Source organism: Mangifera indica, chromosome 8 (assembly GCF_011075055.1).
Source record: "Mangifera indica cultivar Alphonso chromosome 8, CATAS_Mindica_2.1, whole genome shotgun sequence".
NCBI lineage: Eukaryota > Viridiplantae > Streptophyta > Magnoliopsida > Sapindales > Anacardiaceae > Mangifera > Mangifera indica.
In genome coordinates, this window is record NC_058144.1 from 12190952 (window position 1) to 12210045 (window position 19094).

General features: G+C 31.6%; 1 non-coding gene across 1 annotated transcript; it reads left to right on the forward strand.

Annotated features, from left to right (window-relative positions):
* Window positions 1–11968: 11968 nt before the first annotated feature.
* Window positions 11969–12075, forward strand: LOC123224595. The gene has a single exon (XR_006504004.1). It is a non-coding gene; the product is annotated as a small nucleolar RNA R71 (small nucleolar RNA).
* The last annotated feature ends 7019 nt before the right edge of the window (window positions 12076–19094 follow it).

Genomic DNA, 19094 nt, shown 5'->3' on the forward strand with positions numbered 1-19094 from the left:
TAAGAAACAATTTCATGATGCATATACCACTGCAAAATTCAAAGAATTTCAACAAGAGCTTGCTGCTAAGATCTATTGTGGATTGTCTTCTTCTAGAGAGGTTGATTCTTATATGAAATTTAAATACATAAAGATGTTGTGGTTGGAGAGACTCATTGTCGTGTGCCTTTTATGAATCAACTAGCGATAGTTGTTGCAAATGTTGAATGTTTGAGTTAGAGAAATTCTATGTCAATATACAATTATCATGCTAATTGAAAAGCAAATATCTCATGTACCAAAAATTTTCATTTTAAGGCAATTGAGGAAAGACATAAACAGTGTCATATTAAGGTCAAAATAAGTTATAATAGTTAAAACACCAATCTTGAAGGGCAAATGTTTGATAAATTGTTTAATTTATTTAGCATTGTTGCAGCTTTAGCGTCAAACAATGATGAAAATTGTAGCATAGTGATAGAAATGATAACTGATATGAAGACCAAGTTGATGTTCAATGAAAATGTTGGTAGAATTTATAAAAGTCCAAAATGTCAAATAATAGTATGGCAAATTATGAAGTTGTTGATGGTACTTCCAATGAGATCGACAACAAAATTCTGACTTCACAAGCTACTCCTAACAAAGGGCATCTTTCATTCAAAAGTAAGTAATAAAAAATTGATCAAATTCTTCATAAAGTAAAAGAGAATAAATTGCATATGCAGAAATTGATTTAAAAGGGTTAAGGTAAAAAATTAGTATTTTAATTTAACTGAATATTTAATTTTTTTTCCTTTGTTTCATGATAAATAATAAATTACTAGTATTTCAATGATGTTGCTAGAGAGATCTCTTAAAGTGTCATCTATCAAGTGAGTGTGTACTTAAATGTAAATTATTTAGTTTCATATTCACATTAAATGGTAAAAGATGACTTTATCATATGCGTAACACTAGCTGAGAAACTTTTGTTGATATAATAATAAAAGTGGGGATAGTCTGTGGATCATGTTACAAAATTAGAAAGAGATTTTCTACATATTTTGATTTTCTCACCATTATTAATAATGAAAATATATAAGTTTGTTAAAACTTGATGAATTTTAATATATAATTGATTTTTGGAGTCACATTATATAAGTTTATGTATTTAGAGGGAGTTATATAAATATTATACAAAATTTTTAGGGTTGTATAAGAGTATGGTTGAAGTTGGTTCTAGAGGCAACATCTTAATACAAACCTCGAGATTTGGTTCAACAATGTGACTAAGGCTACTATTCTATTTCCAAAATCCCACCAATATTCCCAACCAAGTTTAAACACTCAAGAGCAACGAAAGGAAATATGATGAGTTGTATTCAACCAGTGTAATCGATACAACAATGAATAAAAGATACTTGTATTAAGCAATTTTGCCAGAAATCTAATTACAATAATTCAGTAATCAACTTTTACTTTATTTACACCAACCTCTTATACACTCATAAGAAAACCAAACAAAACAAACTAAAAATTTTGGACAGTTCTAAAAATTTTTCTAGCAAATCTTCCTGAAATATTTTTGAGCAATTCTGAAAAATGTTAGAAATTTGTTAACTGAATCTATTTGCTACAGATTGAGATTTGCAATAGTTGGGTCACTGTTGTGGCACAATTCTAGAAAAAAAACTAGGTAGTTTCAACTTTGGCTGGAATGGCCACTGACAAATTTAATTTTGCACTTATAGGGACTAGGATTTATGAAGCAAGTCTAGGTAGATAAAACATCCAAGAACCTTCATTTTTGCATTAGCAAGGCTCTTAGACTGATTTTGATCTTCTCAAATTGCGAGGTTGCATGGAAGGGAGGCCCAAGAGGCTAAAAATAGAAAAAGACGCAACTTTTAAAGTCAACATCTTTGAAGCAACCAAACAGGACAATTGCTTATAGAGGGGACAAAAACAGGAGAAGGAGCCAAAATTTGGGAGGAATTTGGGCAAACTGGTTGTGTAGAGTGTAGTTGGAGTAAACTGTAGTGACTTTTTCGATTGTTCAGAAATGATAAGATTTTGCAACCATGAGGTTGGCCCTTTTTGTTGAACTCCAATAAACACATGCTAAATAGCCACACCTTTAAAAATAGATGCAAACAAACAACAAAATCAAGGAAATAGTCCACAAACAAGTAAGGGTAGAACTTTAGCAAAAACACTAACGACTGACTATAGGTCAGGATACCATTAGATGTAAACACCCATAAGTATGAGAAATCTACAAAGTCTAGACATTTTGAGACTTGTTTTTGAAGAAATTGTAGTTGCTAAAAGGGCAATAAATAATGCAAAAGCACAATGGATAGTCAAACCAATAAACAAGGTGTTGACTCATGGACTTATTATACCCTTATTTTGATGACAACAAACTAATATGTCTCTAAGCATATTGACTAATGACTTTACTTGAGTGTAAGTTTAAATTGCAAGAATTTACCTAATACATTTAAAGGAAGGCCAAAGGACTATTTCCCACCTAAGGTATGCTGCAATGTCAAGTGTCCCATTTTTATCTATGATAATACCAAATACCCACCCACCAGTAGTTAAAATTAACGGAACCCTAACCTCTTGAAATTTTATCTCATTTTGCCCCCTTAAACTTTAAAAACTAAAAATTTCCCTTAGCCTAAGTTTTAAAAAATGATAGTTTTACCCTAGGGTTTCGTTTTGAAATCTCCAGCATCATCTCAAACTCCATTATCGGTGGCCTCTCCCCCCCAAAGCATCATCTCCCTCTAACGGTCTCTTTTCTCCCATTAGATAATCGATCGACGTCGGAAGATCGGTGGAAGATGAAAAACTTCGTCAGAGAAAACAAAGTTCTTTGTCCTCCCAGACGAAGATAAAGCTGTCATCTTCGTCTGGAAAGATGATTGTCTTCCCAGAAGAAGACCTCTGGGAAGATGACCATCTTTCCAAATGAAGACGACTCTAAAAAGATGAAGTTCGGACATCCAACGTCGATCAGACATCTAAATAGGAGGAAAGAGATCGTCGGAGGAAGAAGTTGCTTCGGAAGGGAGAAGTCACTGACAATGGAGTCGAAGATGATGCCAAAGATTTTAAAACGAAACCCTAGGGTGAAACTATCATTTTTTAAAACTTAGGTTGAGGGAAACTTTTAGTTTTTAAAGTTTATGGAGGCAAAAAGAGATTATATTTTAGTTTATTTTTAATATTATAGAGAAAATAACGATTTTACCTTTACTTTCATTAATTTTAACTGCTGATAGGTGGACATTTGGTGTTATCATAGATAAAGGGGGGAGACTTGACATTACAACATACCTTGGGTGGGAAATAGTCCTTTGGCCTTAAAGGAATATCAAGATGGAAATAAAAAATAAGACTCGAATGAAGAATTCTTTAAAGATTTGAATAAGGACTCAAGTTTAGATAGATATGTTTATAATCTTGGATCATTTGTTTTTATTAGAATATTTATTTACATGTGAAAGCTCACTCAAAAACTTATTCATATATCTTTCACATTTTGGCTTAAAATGTTATTTTTCAAACTTATTTGGTTAAGTCAAATTTTTATCAAAGTTTATTAACTCATTTAAAATAATGAAGTTTTGTGAAATACATTTTTATATCTCAAAGTTGATTTTGAAAGAATATTCAAAAATGGATTAAATTGTCACTTTTCAAACGTTTAGGGTGCAAATATAAATTTTCAAAATTGTAGGGAGTAAAATATAATAAAATTTGGTTGACCGAATTTGACCAGTCAAATTCTTCGATAGGAGCTTCAAAATTATCTAAAAGCCATACATTTTGACTTTCAAAAATTCAATTGATTGAATTTATTCCGATTGACTAAATTGTGCTATAACTTTTCCAATGTTTACTGTCATGTAAACACCACGAAAGTAATGTGAATCTTGATGATTTGACGGAAGACCCAACATTCAAAAAGACATTTTTCTTAGGATTAAATCAGTTTCATCACTGAAATGAACTTTGATCCGAATTGATATAGAATTGAACGAACCTCAGTATTGTAATGGTGAACACCACAAGATGAATCTTGATAAGTTTAAAGATTGGTTATGTAATAGTATGCAAAGTCGGCCAATAGATCCTTTTATGATTAAAAAAATAAGTTTTTATAGTACAATACCAACTTAACCCTAAAACTACCCATGACCCAATAGACTTCCAAAACTTTCCAAGCCTATTACCTAATTAACTACCCAAAACACTAATTAAATTAAAATAAAATATGTCAATGGGCTCAATAAAGTCTAGCCCAGTTACAAACAAGACCAAAGTTCATAAAAACTAAAAATCCTAAATTTGGTAAATAAAAACTACCTAATACATAATAAATAACCTTCATTTAGGCCTACAAATTGGGTGGAACTAGCAAAGTGGGTTGGTGTTATAGAGCTCAAAACGAGCTTTGCGTTGATATATTACGAGCCTGTACCTCTTCCTAGATCAAAAGTTATGGTCGTTCAAAGTCTTTTTACGTGCTTAGATTAGATTTTGTCATAAGCTTAGGCCTAAATCAAGGTGACCTTTTTGTTGGCTCCTTCAAGCATCCAGTCCTCCTTGAGTGAGTTGGTTTTAGTCTCTAAGCCCTTCATGAGTCTTACCAAGGCCTATTGCAGCTTCTTAGCTTGGCTTCTTGTAATTGGCCCCGACTGGAATGTGTGGCAAATCTCCCTTATGGTTGGATGCTCCCACGAGGCCTCCATCAAGAAGTGTCATGTCACATTTGATTGATTGAATTTTATGTTTTTTAGAAAATTAAAACAACTACTTTTTGTGTACAATGATAACTTCCCTCATTTTCTCTTATATAAACCCTATCAAAACCATTTGGGATTGACTTTTGCCACTAAGAACTTTCATATATTTGAGAACAAATCAATTTTGAACTATTCACTTGCAAATTTTTTCCTCTATTCAAAACCCTTATACACTTTTTGATTTCGTTTGCATTGGGTTGTACTAAACTTAAATTTTCATATATACTTTTTGAAAGAGATTATATTTCTAATTCATACAAAAATTCACATTGTAAAAGAGTAAGGTTCACTCTTGAAGAGACTAGAAAATTTTTAGTGAAAGAAATTGAGTTTTAGTATTTGTAAAGGTTAATAGCACATTAGAAGTTATTTTTGTTATGAAGAAAAGCTTGGTTGGGATTTTGTTAACAAATGATTAGTAGAATATTCCAAGGAAGATAGCTTGGAGGAGTGGACGTAGGCCGGATTGTGCCAAACCACTACATATCGTATGTTTGATTTTTTCATCCTTCAAACTTATATTTTGTCTTATGTTATTTTGATTATGTTGATTATTCAAAATATCTCTTGTTATTCTCATAAATTGTATTAAAATAGTCAACATTCATTAAATTAAATAAATTGGTTTAATTCTCAATTTGGTAAAGATTGTTTTAGAGTGTCTAATTCACTCCCTTCCCCCCACCCCCATTTAGGTCATTCAATCCTTCATAAGGGACTTTTTTGTTGTAAGGTCTTAAACTTATAACCAACTAAAAATTCATTATGCACTTAGTTTACCATTAACATACACAAAGTTTAAAATAAAGCAATTATTAACGCAAAATTTATTTTAATTAGAAGCAAAAAGTTCTACTTTTAAATAAAGAATTTACACATGAAACTTTAGAAAAAAAAAAAAAAAACAGAAACACTATACCTTTATATCACTACCAAAGTATCCATCTTCCAAATCAACATCCGATGCCATTTCTTCTTTGGCTAAAATAATTTTAAATACTTTCTCTATGTTTGGGGCATTCAACAAGTTAACCATAGTACAATAACATCAATAATAATTAAGAATCAACCACCAGATAATATAAACAACAACAAAATGGTTTAATTTTATGAAAAGAGAAAATCCACACCATCTAAATTAAATACATTCACTGTCTTGAAATATTTGGTTTTGAATTTTAAAAGCCCACATCCAGTTAACTTAAAAAACCAAAATTGTATAAAAATCAAAGTCACACCACTACGTTTGTTGATTCAACACCTAACAAAGTGTTGCCTTCAACTTTTTCTTTTCAGTTATGGGTTAAACAAAGATAAGTATATTTTGCAAGTAATTTATCAAGAGAACGAAATTTTGAAGGTAATTAAAAATTAATTCAATCCAATGCCTTACACTAAGTGGCCACTTTTGGTACGTGCTGTCGTTGACACCCAAATTAAATCCTAAATTCCTGTAACAAAAATGTAGTAAAGGAAAGTAGGGATCGATCCCTCGAAGAGCTTTGATTAATATGTCGTCACGAATAAATCAAAACAAATAAATAAAAAGGGGGGTTTTGAAGTGAATGCAAATTATAATGAAAAATAATAAATAAAAATTTAGTAAAATAATCTAAAATGAATAAATCGATTTAACAAACCTTGGTCTTCGGTCACATCCACCATTGGAACTACGATTGATCATCGAAACAAAATATCAAATTAATTAATTGAATATTCGTTGTGGTATTGAATTAACCTGTCATTCCTTACGATTAGTTAACCAAAAACATGTATTCCAATTAACCCTTATTGATTAATAATTCGGATACGATCTCAAATTTAATTAAACAATAGCATTACGAATTAGAAAGACCAACGAAGCAAGACAACACAAACGTACGACGTTGCATTTAATCCAGTTGATTATTTTCCTAGGATTTAAAGTTTCTGACGCAGCAAACGATAAACCTAGTTGCCACTTCGATTAGGTGGATTGAACAATTACGGATTCAGCACCTAAACTAGCAATAGATTATATTAATTGATAAACTAATTGCGCACCTTAGAAATCAACCAACACAATCATGAAAAATAATTCAGAAAGATAACCAATACTCAAATAATTAAAAGATGCATTAAAGAACAAAAATAAATCTCACAATCATTGTAGTTCCATGGTTTCAGATCCCTTCAACCAAGATAAATTATTCAGCCACTGTAGACCATGTTTTTCTCTCTAATTCTCTAAGTACAATGGTTTATAATTCTCAAATAAAAATAAGAGTATATATATTTTCTTCCTACTAAAAATCTGGAAATTGAAACTAATCCTAATCTCCTAATCCAATCAAGCAAAGTGATACATATCTTCCCAAAAAGAAAGGAAAAGATATGTATTTTTAATATAAATCCTTCTTCCAAAAATATCATTCCTTATTTAGCTCAATTAATCATCTTTTCCAGCTGGTGATTATCCCTTTCCTTGGAAGCAAATCTTAATATTTTATGGACTCTTGCAACAGATCTGGACGTTCAGATCTGCTTTCCGGATTCTGCTCTCATCTTTCACGTGCCCACGCCTAGTCTGCATTACGAAATTTCCAGTTTAATATATCTGCTCCAGTTTTTCCTCTTTTTGGCCCTATTTATTCCAAAATTGCTCAAAGCTTCCTAAAAGCAAAAAGATAAGTAATTCTATTAGATTGCATCAAATTTCCACACAACACAAGGAAATTATAAATCAAAATAGTAACAATTAATGGTTTTATCAAATTCCCCCACACTTATCTTTTGCTCGTCCTCGAGTAAAACAAAAAGAAAGACAAAACAAACACAAAAATGTTCCATCAATCTCTTTTCTCACGATACCAAAAAGTGTGCATTCCTTAAAATTCAACCCAACCAAGATTCAAGCATCAACACACATCATTATCAAACTTTACAAGGAAGTATGCACAAAGACAAATCAAGACAATCGCATTCTAAAGCATGTATAAAGCTTTGGTGAATCATCCTCACGGTTATCACTCATATCACTCATGTGTTTAATGGTTCGGTGTTTCGCTCAAATTCTTCTAATGCAAACATTCTACCATAAGCTTGCTCATGCACCAAATCTCCACCACTTAGATTATATACATGCATAAATCAAAAGGACTTTATTTTAGGTTGTAATGGGGCTTTGGGTAAAGGTGAGGATTAATGGATACAAAAGGTTAAAACCATGAATATTAACAAAACATTTAAACATATAAGGGGAATAAAAATGTAAAGCTAAAGCCACCACATTCACCACATTTCTTTACCACTTGTCATTGCCTTTCTCTTCTCTTCTTTTCTTTTTTTCTCTTTCTTTTCTGTCTTTTTTTTTTTTTTGAATAACTAAGAGAATTGGGTAGCAAAAATAACAACATAAGGCAATCTCAATAGCACTATCCATGCCAACTTCTTTTCATCATCTCTTCTTATACAATTAAGTTCCCTTTTCCCCCATACTTAAATTTCTCAAGATAACAAATTCACCAAGCAACAAATTTTAGTTTAAATGCCTTGCTAATTTTCATGATTGGGTGAGGATTTTTACTTGAAGGCTTGGGTTTGTAATATGGTTTTAGCACAAAGAATCAAAGATTTTGTAAGGCTCAAAGGGTTAACTAGGGAAATTAAAATAGGTTGGCTTTTTAAGCTAAAGGTTTTAAACAAGAATGCCTTTATCATTTCCATGCATGCATATTTCAATGTGGTCTCAAAACGGTTCAAAGCAAGTTCTAGAGATATATTCACATGGAAGAATATCACTCATCAAATAAAATATAGATTGATATGAATGTTTCAATCTTTTTCGGCTCAAAACTCACGGGTTAATTAAATTCACCTTAATTCAAACAAACTCGAGCACTCAATTATCAAAATTTGTTTAAATGCATACCCCTAATTAATCTAACAAATCAGTGCACAATGCTCTCCTATTGAATCGGCTAAATTCCAAGGTATGCATACAAATTAATTCATTCAAAGTGAGATTAATGGACTGTTTAGCTGACTAAAAACAGGGAAGGATACACTAGTTGCCATAAAAATCAAACTTTATCCAGTAAGGAGCAGCAACATAGACAAAACAAAGCAAAAATTTTTAGGCATAACAGAATACGCCTAACACAAGGACGACAGAACAACAAAAAAAAAAAACTGACAGCGAAACAGAATAGAAAAGCATAACAGAGAAGACTAGAGCAGAGAAGAACAAAACAAGTAAACAAAACAGTGCAGGAAAAAATAAATAAATAAATAAAATAAAACTGAAGGACAGAATAGTACACAACAGAAAAATAAACAGCAGAAAACACAAATAAACCCTCCCCCTCACTTAACTAAACATTGTCCTCAATATTTAAACAAAACATAATATAATGAGAACTGAAATTTAAAAGAAAAAGGAAAGAAGACTTCTCTGGATTTGGGGAAAAAGAACAGTAGTTCAAATTTTTGGAGAGTTGCAATTGATGGAGGATTCTTCAGATTTTGATAACAGCTCTGGTGTAGGAGGCCTCCGATGGGTGGGTTTTTGCTGCTCTTTGATGCATGTGAATGGGTTCTGACCATGGCGTTGCAGAATGAGGAAAGGGCCTGCTAGGTTTTTATTTTAGTTGGAGAGAAATTGTGAGGCGTAGGTTTGGCGAATATGGTCTCTGGAAGCAAATAAACCCAGCCTTATAATCACACTAAATCATATGACCCCCTTGAATTTAAGAAAATAGCAAAGCAGAAGCTAGACTTTTGACAGAAGCACATGACCCAGTTCCAAAATACCAAAATGCAGATTTCTCCCCCATGAACATTTACAGACAGCTCACTGGAACCTGCAGGAGGAAGAAGACGATTGAACAGTAACATGAAAATAAATTAAAATAAACCTAAGCGAAAATCATAAAATAATTGCCAATTAAATATCCAAAAATCATAAAACTGAAATTTAAAACTAAAATTGAAACACATAAACCGAAATTAAAGCAAATGTCTAGAAAATTAAAATTTAAGCATTAATTAAAATAAGATAGAAAGCTTGGGTTGCCTCCCAAGTAGCGCCTTTGTTTACAATCATTGGCTCGACGTAATGCCTTCATCTTATTTATCCGGGATCTTTCAGCTCCACTTCTCCGATGTTTTCAGCTGGCACTCCTTTGTAAAACAGTTTGAGTCTATGGCCATTAACTTGAAATACTTTTGATGTCGCTAAGCTCTGAATCTCTAGCTTCTTCAGAATTTGCACCAGTTTCTCTTCTTGCTGCTCATTTAACTTGCTGGAAATGATCACTGGTAAGATTTTCTCATCTCCTAGGTACACATATTTAAGGTGATTTGGAAGAGGTTTCAGTTCCAGCTCTGGTACCTGCAAAATAGAAGGTAACAATTTTTCATTAGGCACTGGCAGCTCAATATAAAATAAATTACCTGTATTTTTCAGCTCTCTGAACTCATTCATCTCTGTCCCTGCATTCTGCACAACTGAAATTAATTTAAATTCATCTCTTTCTTTCAATATATTTTTATGGTTAGCCACCATTAACTTATCATCACCATCAAGTATATCCTGCGCTAGAGAATCAATTAAATCAACTGAATACACAGGAAAATCCACATCATAATATTTTATAGCATCATAAATATTAAATTGGACAGCTTCACCATCAAACTTCATGGTCAATGTGCCTTTGTGAACATCAATTTTCGTTTTAGCTGTTTTCAGAAAGGGTCTTCCTAGCAAAATAGGTGCAGATTGGTCATTATTTTCCATGTCCAGAACATAAAAATCAGTTGGAAAAATTAATTTATCATTCACCTGAACAAGAACATCTTCAATTAACCCCTTAGGATATACATTTGATTTATCGGCCAACTGAATAACTGTGCCAGTTTTTTCTAAAGGTCCAAGATTAAGAGCAGAATAAATAGAATATGACATTACATTAATAGATGCTCCTAAATCTAACATGGCTTTTTCAATTTTTGTGCCTCCTATTGTGCAAGGGATGCAAAACATACCTGGATCTTTGCATTTTTCAGGAAGATTTTTGCGAATTATGGCTAAAACATTTTCTCCTACCTTTATTTTTTCATACCTTTTGAGTTTTTGCTTTCTTTTCAATGTACACAGCTCTTTCAAAAATTTAGCATAGCGAGGCACTTGTTTTATTGCATCAAATAGTGGAATATTGACTTCACACTCTCGAAAGGTCTCATATAAATCCGCATTGCTGTCGTACTTCAATTTTAAGGCTTCAGGAAAAGGAGGAACAGGTTTATATTCGCTAAGAGGAGGATATTTACTTGTCACTACCTTTTCGGAAGAATTATTTTCTGCTGCCAATTTTTCTCTGTTTTCTGTTGGCTGTTTTGGTGCAAGTTGTGCTTTAATTGGCATCTCCAGCTCCTTTCCGCTCCTCAACATTATGGCACTAACATTCTCCTTTGGGTTTATCACAGTTTGTGACGGCAGTTTGCTTGAATTTTGTGCTTCCAGCCTATTGATTGCAATAGTCATTTGACTCATTTGATTTTCTAAATTTTGAATGCTGATTCTGGTTTCCTGTTGAAATTTCACAGTGTTAGTAGCCAAACTTTTAACAATATCTTCAAGAGATGTACCTGAATTAGAATTTTGAGTTGGTTGCTGCTGTCTAAGAATATAATGTTGTTGGTATGGCTGAAAATTATTTGAAGGCTGATCCACATGTGCATTCCCATAACGAAAATTAGGATGATCTCTCCAACCTGAATTGTAAGTATTCAAATAGGGATTATAATTATGATTTCGCTGCTGCTGTCCTAAAAATCCGCCCACTACATTAGCATGTTCAGAGCAGTCCTCCTGAAGTGTTGGAGACATATCAGTCGGATGTCCTCCTACCGAACAGATTCCACAAACTTTCGCTACCTCTGTTTTTCCTACAGCCATTTGACGTACAAGAGTAGTTAGATCATCAAGTCGTCTTTCAAGAGAAGATACATTTACCTCATTGAAGCGCCGAGACGAATGGTCTAATCTATTTCCAAATTGTTGTGAATTCGACGTCATATTTGCAATTAAATTCCGGGCTGCTTCAGGTGTTTTGTCGGCCAATGCTCCACCACTTGCCGCATCAATCATATTTCTCTCATTTGATAGAAGTCCTTCGTAGAAATATTGAATAAGCAGTTGGTCACTAATTTGGTGATGTGGACAGCTTGCACAAAGTTTTTTAAAGCGCTCCCAATATTCGTATAAAGATTCTTCAGTATGCTGCCGAATGCCACAGATTTCTTTCCTTATGCTGGCTGCTCTTGATGCTGGAAAAAATTTCTGCAAAAATAATCTTTTCATCTCATGCCAAGTAGTGATACTTCCAGCGGGTAGATAATACAACCAATCTTGCACATCATCTTTCAAAGAAAACGGAAAAGCCCTCATCTTGATTTGTTCTTCGGTTACTCCATTCGGTTTCATTCCGGTGCACACCACATGAAATTCTTTTAAATGTTTATGAGGATCTTCACCTGCGGAACCACGAAAAATAGGTAAAAGATGAATTAGTCCAGATTTTAATTCGAAGGTGGCATTAACATCTAAATTCGGAAAAGTAATGCAGTGTGGTTGTTGATTTAAATTTAGAGCAGCAAGCTCTCGTAAAGTCTGATTTTCAGCCATGTTTTCCTCTGTTTCGTGAACTGATTTGTGTGCTTGCAGTCTCATTTTCGCTTCTTTTCTCAGCCCTTTTACAGTCTTTTCAATTTCTGGATCAAACTGTAAACTAGCTTGTTTCAAAGATCGCGTAACGAACATAGAAATTAAAAACTCCCCGGCAACGACGCCAAAATTTGGTACGTGTTGTCGTTGACACCCAAATTAAATCCTAAATTCCTGCAACAAAAATGTAGTAAAGGAAAGTAGGGATCGATCCCTCGAAGAGCTTTGATTAATATGTCGTTACGAATAAATCGAAACAAATAAATAAAAAGGGGGGTTTTGAAGTGAATGCAAATTATAATGAAAAATAATAAATAAAAATTTAGTAAAATAATCTAAAATGAATAAATCGATTTAACAAACCTTGGTCTTCGGTCACATCCACCATTGGAACTACGATTGATCATTGAAACAAAATATCAAATTAATTAATTGAATATTCGTTGTGGTATTGAATTAACCTGTCATTCCTTACGATTAGTTAACCAAAAACATGTATTCCAATTAACCCTTATTGATTAATAATTCGGATACGATCTCAAATTTAATTAAACAATAGCATTACGAATTAGAAAGACCAACGAAGCAAGACAACACAAACGTACGACGTTGCATTTAATCCAGTTGATTATTTTCCTAGGATTTAAAGTTTCTGATGCAGCAAACGATAAACCTAGTTGCCACTTCGATTAGGTGGATTGAACAATTACGGATTCAGCACCTAAACTAGCAATAGATTATATTAATTGATAAACTAATTGCGCACCTTAGAAATCAACCAACACAATCATGAAAAATAATTCAGAAAGATAACCAGTACTCAAATAATTAAAAGATGCATTAAAGAACAAAAATAAATCTCACAATCATTGTAGTTCCATGGTTTCAGATCCCTTCAACCAAGATAAATTATTCAGCCACTGTAGACCATGTTTTTCTCTCTAATTCTCTAAGTACAATGGTTTATAATTCTCAAATAAAAATAAGAGTATATATATTTTCTTCCTACTAAAAATCTGGAAATTGAAACTAATCCTAATCTCCTAATCCAATCAAGCAAAGTGATACTTATCTTCCCAAAAAGAAAGGAAAAGATATGTATTTTTAATATAAATTCTTCTTCCAAAAATATCATTCCTTATTTAGCTCAATTAATCATCTTTTCCAGTTGGTGATTATCCCTTTCCTTGGAAGCAAATCTTAATATTTTATGGACTCTTGCAACAGATCTGGACGTTCAGATCTGCTTTCCGGATTCTGCTCTCATCTTTCACGTGCCCACGCCTAGTCTGCATTACGAAATTTCCAGTTTAATATATCTGCTCCAGTTTTTCCTCTTTTTGGCCCTATTTATTCCAAAATTGCTCAAAGCTTCCTAAAAGCAAAAAGATAAGTAATTCTATTAGATTGCATCAAATTTCCACACAACACAAGGAAATTATAAATCAAAATAGTAACAATTAATGGTTTTATCAACTTTCCTGATATTTGTAATTATCAAGTTCTTATATTTATCAAGAGAAAGAGATTGAAGATTTAATTGTTTAATGTTTCAAAAAAAAAACCAACCTTAGTGATAACCAATGGTGGTGAAGTCCCACTTGGAGAAGACAACTAATGGTGTTTTCGATGGATGAAGGTTGACGATGGTTTCAGTCAATGGTAGTCCATGAAAGTCCAAAGTTTGTCTAATTTTTGCTTTAGAATCTTAAAGGAATTGATTTAGAAAGAGCAAATCAATATTTTTTTTCTCAAAAATTATTTACCTACTGATATGGCGACAAGTCAATGTGGCTACTGAGATGACATCTATTATGTTAGCTACCACATTAGTGGGTACCATTTTGTATATCAGGTTTAGGTAGGTATAACATTTTTCTAATGGTACATTAAGTGCATAATGAATTTTAAGTTGGTTGTAAGTTTGAGACATTACAGCTAGAAACATCCCATGTTTGCTACTTTGGCTATCCATTATGCTTTTGCATTATTTATTGCTCTTTTGCCCTTACAATTTCTTCAAAAGTAGGCCTCAAAATCTCTAGACTTTGTAGATTTCTCATACTTGTAAGTGTTTGCATCTAATGGTATCCTAACTTGCAATCAATCAATGGTGTTTCTGTTGAAGTTCAACCCTTGCTTGTCTATGGACTACTTCCTTGATTTGTTATTTGTTTGTATTCATTTCTAGAAGTGTGGCTACTCAGCATATGTCTATTGGAGTTTAACAAAGTGAGCTAACTTCATGGTTGCAAAATCTTATCATAGTTAGATAATGGAAAAAGTCACTACAGTCTGCTCTAGCTACACTCTACCCAACCATTTTGCCTAGATTCTTCCTAGATTTTGGTTCGTACTTCTAGTTGCTTTTGTTGTTATTTTAGTTGTCCCCTCTGCAAGCAATTGTCTTGTTTAGCTGCTTCAAAGATGTTAACTTTATAAGCTACGTCATTTTTTGTTTTTGGCTACTTAGGCCTCCCTTCCATATGGCCTCATAATTTGAGAAGATTAAAATTAGTCCAAGAGTCTTGTTAATGCAAAAATGCAAGTCCTTAGATGTTTTATCTACCCAAACTTGTTTAAAAAATCTAAGTCCTTACAAGTGCAAAACTAAATTTGTCGATGGCCATTCTAGTCAAAGTTGAAATTGTCCAGTTTTTTTCTAGAATTGTGTCATAATAGTGACCAAACTTCTACAAATCTTAGTCTACAGTAGACAACTTCAATCAACAAATTTTTAAAATTTTTAGAACTGTCTAAAAACATTTCAAGAAGATTCTGCTAGAAATATTTTTGAAATTGTCCAAAATTTTCAATTTGTTTTGCTTGGTTATCTTATGAGTGTATGAGAGACTGATGTAAATAGAGTGAGAGTTGATTGTTGAACTATTGTAATTATATTTTTGGAAAAACTACTCAGTACAAATATCTTTTATTTATTGTTGTTTGGATTACATTGATTGAATACAACTCATCATATTTACTTCCATTGTTTTTAAGTGCTTGAACTTGGTTAGGAATATTGGTGTGCATTCTGGAAATAGAACAACAACTACAATTACCTTATTGAACAAAATCTTTAGGTCTGTATCAGAATTTTGCCTCCAAAACCAACTTCAGCCACACTCCTATAAAACTTGAAAATTTTGTATGATATATATGCAACTCCTTCTAAATACAAAAGTCTATATAATGTGACTCCAAAAATCAATCATATATTAAAATTCATAATAAAAAAACTTATATACTTCAGTCATTGAGTTAAGAGAATCAAAATATACAAAAATCTTTTTCTAATTTTGCAACATGATTAATAGATTATCCTCACTTTTCTTATTATATCTACAAAAGTTTCTATCCCAGTGTTACACCTATGATAAATTCATCTTCCACCATTTACATGCGTATATGAAAGTAAAGAATTTGCATTTAAACACACACGCACTTTGTAGATGACACCTTAAAATAGCTTTCCAGCAACATTATTGAAATACAAGCAATTTGTTATTTATCATGAAACAAATGGAAAAAAAACTAAATATTCAGTTAAAATTAAATACTAAATTTTTACCTTAGCCCTTTCTAATCAATTTCTGCATATGCAATTTCTTCTCTTTTACTTTACGAAGAATTTGATCAACTTTTGATTGCTTTTTTTTCAATAGAGGATACCTTTTGCTATGAACAGTTTGTGGAGTTAGAATTTTGTTGTCGACCTTATTGGAAGTACCATCAACAACTTCACAATTTGTCATTTTATTATTTGACATGTTTAAACTTTTATAAATTCTCCTAACATTTTCACTTGACATCAACTTGTTCTTCATATCAATTATCATTTATATTACCACGTTACAATTTTTATTATTGTTTGATGCTAAATTTGTAACAATGCTAAATAAATTAAACAATTTATCAAAGCTTTGCCCTTTAAGATTGGTGCTCCAACTATTATAACATATTTTGACCTTGGTATGACACCTATTTATGTTTTTCCTCCATCACTTTAAAATGAACTTTTTAGGTAAATATGATATTTGCTTCTTAATTAGCATGCCAATCGCATGTAGACATAGAATTCCTCTAAACTCAAACCTTCGATAGTTACAACAAATATCACAAGTTGATTCATCAAAGCAAACAAAAGGAATACAATGATGAGTCTTTCCAACCACAACATCCTCTTGTATTATAAATTTTATATATGAATCAACCTTTTTAGAAGAAGACAATCCACAATAGACCTTAGTAGGAAACTTTTGTTGAAATTCTTTGAATTTTGTAGTGGTATATGCATCTTGAAATTGTTTCTCAATTGAATAAACGCTTATGCAAAAGATCCATGATTTGAAAAATCTAAAATTAATCCCCCTTTATTTTTCCACTTTATCACGCAATGCATTTTCATATAACTTTTACAAACTATTTTAAAGTAGTTTTTGAATTGATATAACAATCAAGGAATGAATTCATGCTTTTGCTACGCGACGTAGTAGATATACCTGTCCAAAAAGTATCATGTAAAAAAGCAATCACCTAACATAATCTTTTATTAGATAATCCAAGTTGCCATGCATTGTTGTGAAGGATAAGTTTATCAATGAACTTATTCCATCATTCTTCAAACTCATCACTTGTTAACAAATCATACACAATATTTTGCAAATAAAATTTAATATATTAATTTTCACAATGACCTATTAATTTTTCAAATAATTTCTTCATTATATACCACAAACACCACCTATGTTGTTTATAGGGGAACACAATCTCGATTGCATGTTGCATTGCCTTGTCTTGATCAGTAATTATTGCCTTAGGAGCACAATTTAACATACATGCAAGCTAAGATTGAAAAAATCATACAAATATCTTTGAGTCTTCAATGGATATTAACCCACAACCAAATAATGTTGAATGACCATGATGATCAGCTTTAACAAAAGCACCAAACAATATATCGTATTTTTTAGTCAAATATGTAATGTCAAATGTCACAACATTATCGAATTCTTTAAATGTGACCCTACTTTTTGCATCTACCTATAAAACATTCTTAAGATGACCCTCTTCATCTAAATCTATTATGTTGAAGAAATTTAAATTCTCACTTTGCATTTTAAGAAAATATTTTTAGATTGCAGAAACATCTCCAATACCAAGTTGTAGTCTCTTTACTTTTTCAATATAGTTCTTGCAATTCTCAACACCACATTTTTCAACCATTAAGACATTGAAATTTTTATTTGGTCTTATCCTAACCCTATCATTCACTTTAAGCTTTCTCTTCACAAATAGATGTATTATCGGATTACTCTTAAAGTATCTAGTCTTGGCAGGACTACTTAGTGCATGGTTATGATCTAATATAACTGAACATATTGTCTATTTACAATTTGAACATATTGCACGAATTCAAGCCTTACAATCTGTTTTGTCACAGATACATTTTAAAAGCATTCCTGCAGTTACTTCTAGCCTTGTCATGACAAGAACAAGCTAACACCATGTATTTCATATCTCCATCATCTTCTTTTGTTGTAGATCATATAATAGCTTCGAAACTTTTCTTATTTCCATAAGTTTTATAGTCTTGAACAAGATTCTCTAATAAATCATAAACCATTCCAAGCTTAGGCTCTCATTCCTCTTCTAAATTTCTTGTATCATTAATTTCTTCCAAATAATTATCTTAATTCATTGATATTAAATTAGTTAGAACTAGAATAAATAATATTATGAAAAAAGGTTGAAACAAAACCTTAAAAAAAAATAAAATCATATTAATGAATAAACAGATTGTTATAAAGAAATAAAAATACCTTCATAACATTGAAATAAGAAGAAATGTTCTTAGAATATGTTTGACTGCACTCTTCGATCTTTGGAACTCTGATACAATACAAACACCAAGTTTAACACTAGTGAATGAAGAGTAACTAATTTTAACATTTGTCTGATTTTTATCCTCACTTACATAACATGCAACGTAATCTTCCAATCAGTACAATTTAAATATTGATGATGAATAAATCAAAACTTATGTTATTTTACTATAAATGCAAACGATCATAGAAATTTGTATTTATGTTGAAAATCGATTTTCTAAATTTAACTTTACATAAATTATTGCAGGAAGAATAATTAAAGAAAAAAAAGACAGAATGTCTACAAGCATTCTAAAGCAAAAACTAGATCTAAAATATTGGTATACAATTTTGACATTAATTTAACTATTTCTTGTAATTAATCTTAGCTCCAACAACATACCATTACATCTTTGAATTCTAAACTAAATCTAAGATTGGTTTCTTTGTAAAATAACTGTAATTTCTAAAGATTTGTAAATGTCTTAAAAATCAAATGTTATCATTAGTGACTCACGAATCACAATTCACACAAAAATATTAATATTTTACATCAAAGTTGAAACTTCAACTATCATATTTATCATTAAAAAAACTAGACTAATAAATATACAATTAAAAAGCCTTAAAATAATTAAACAAAAGTGAAAAACTAACCTTAACCCAACTTTGAAGAACAAAATCGAATTTTTATCTAAGAAATTAATTAAATTACCCATAGTTTTGTAGTTTAAACGAAAA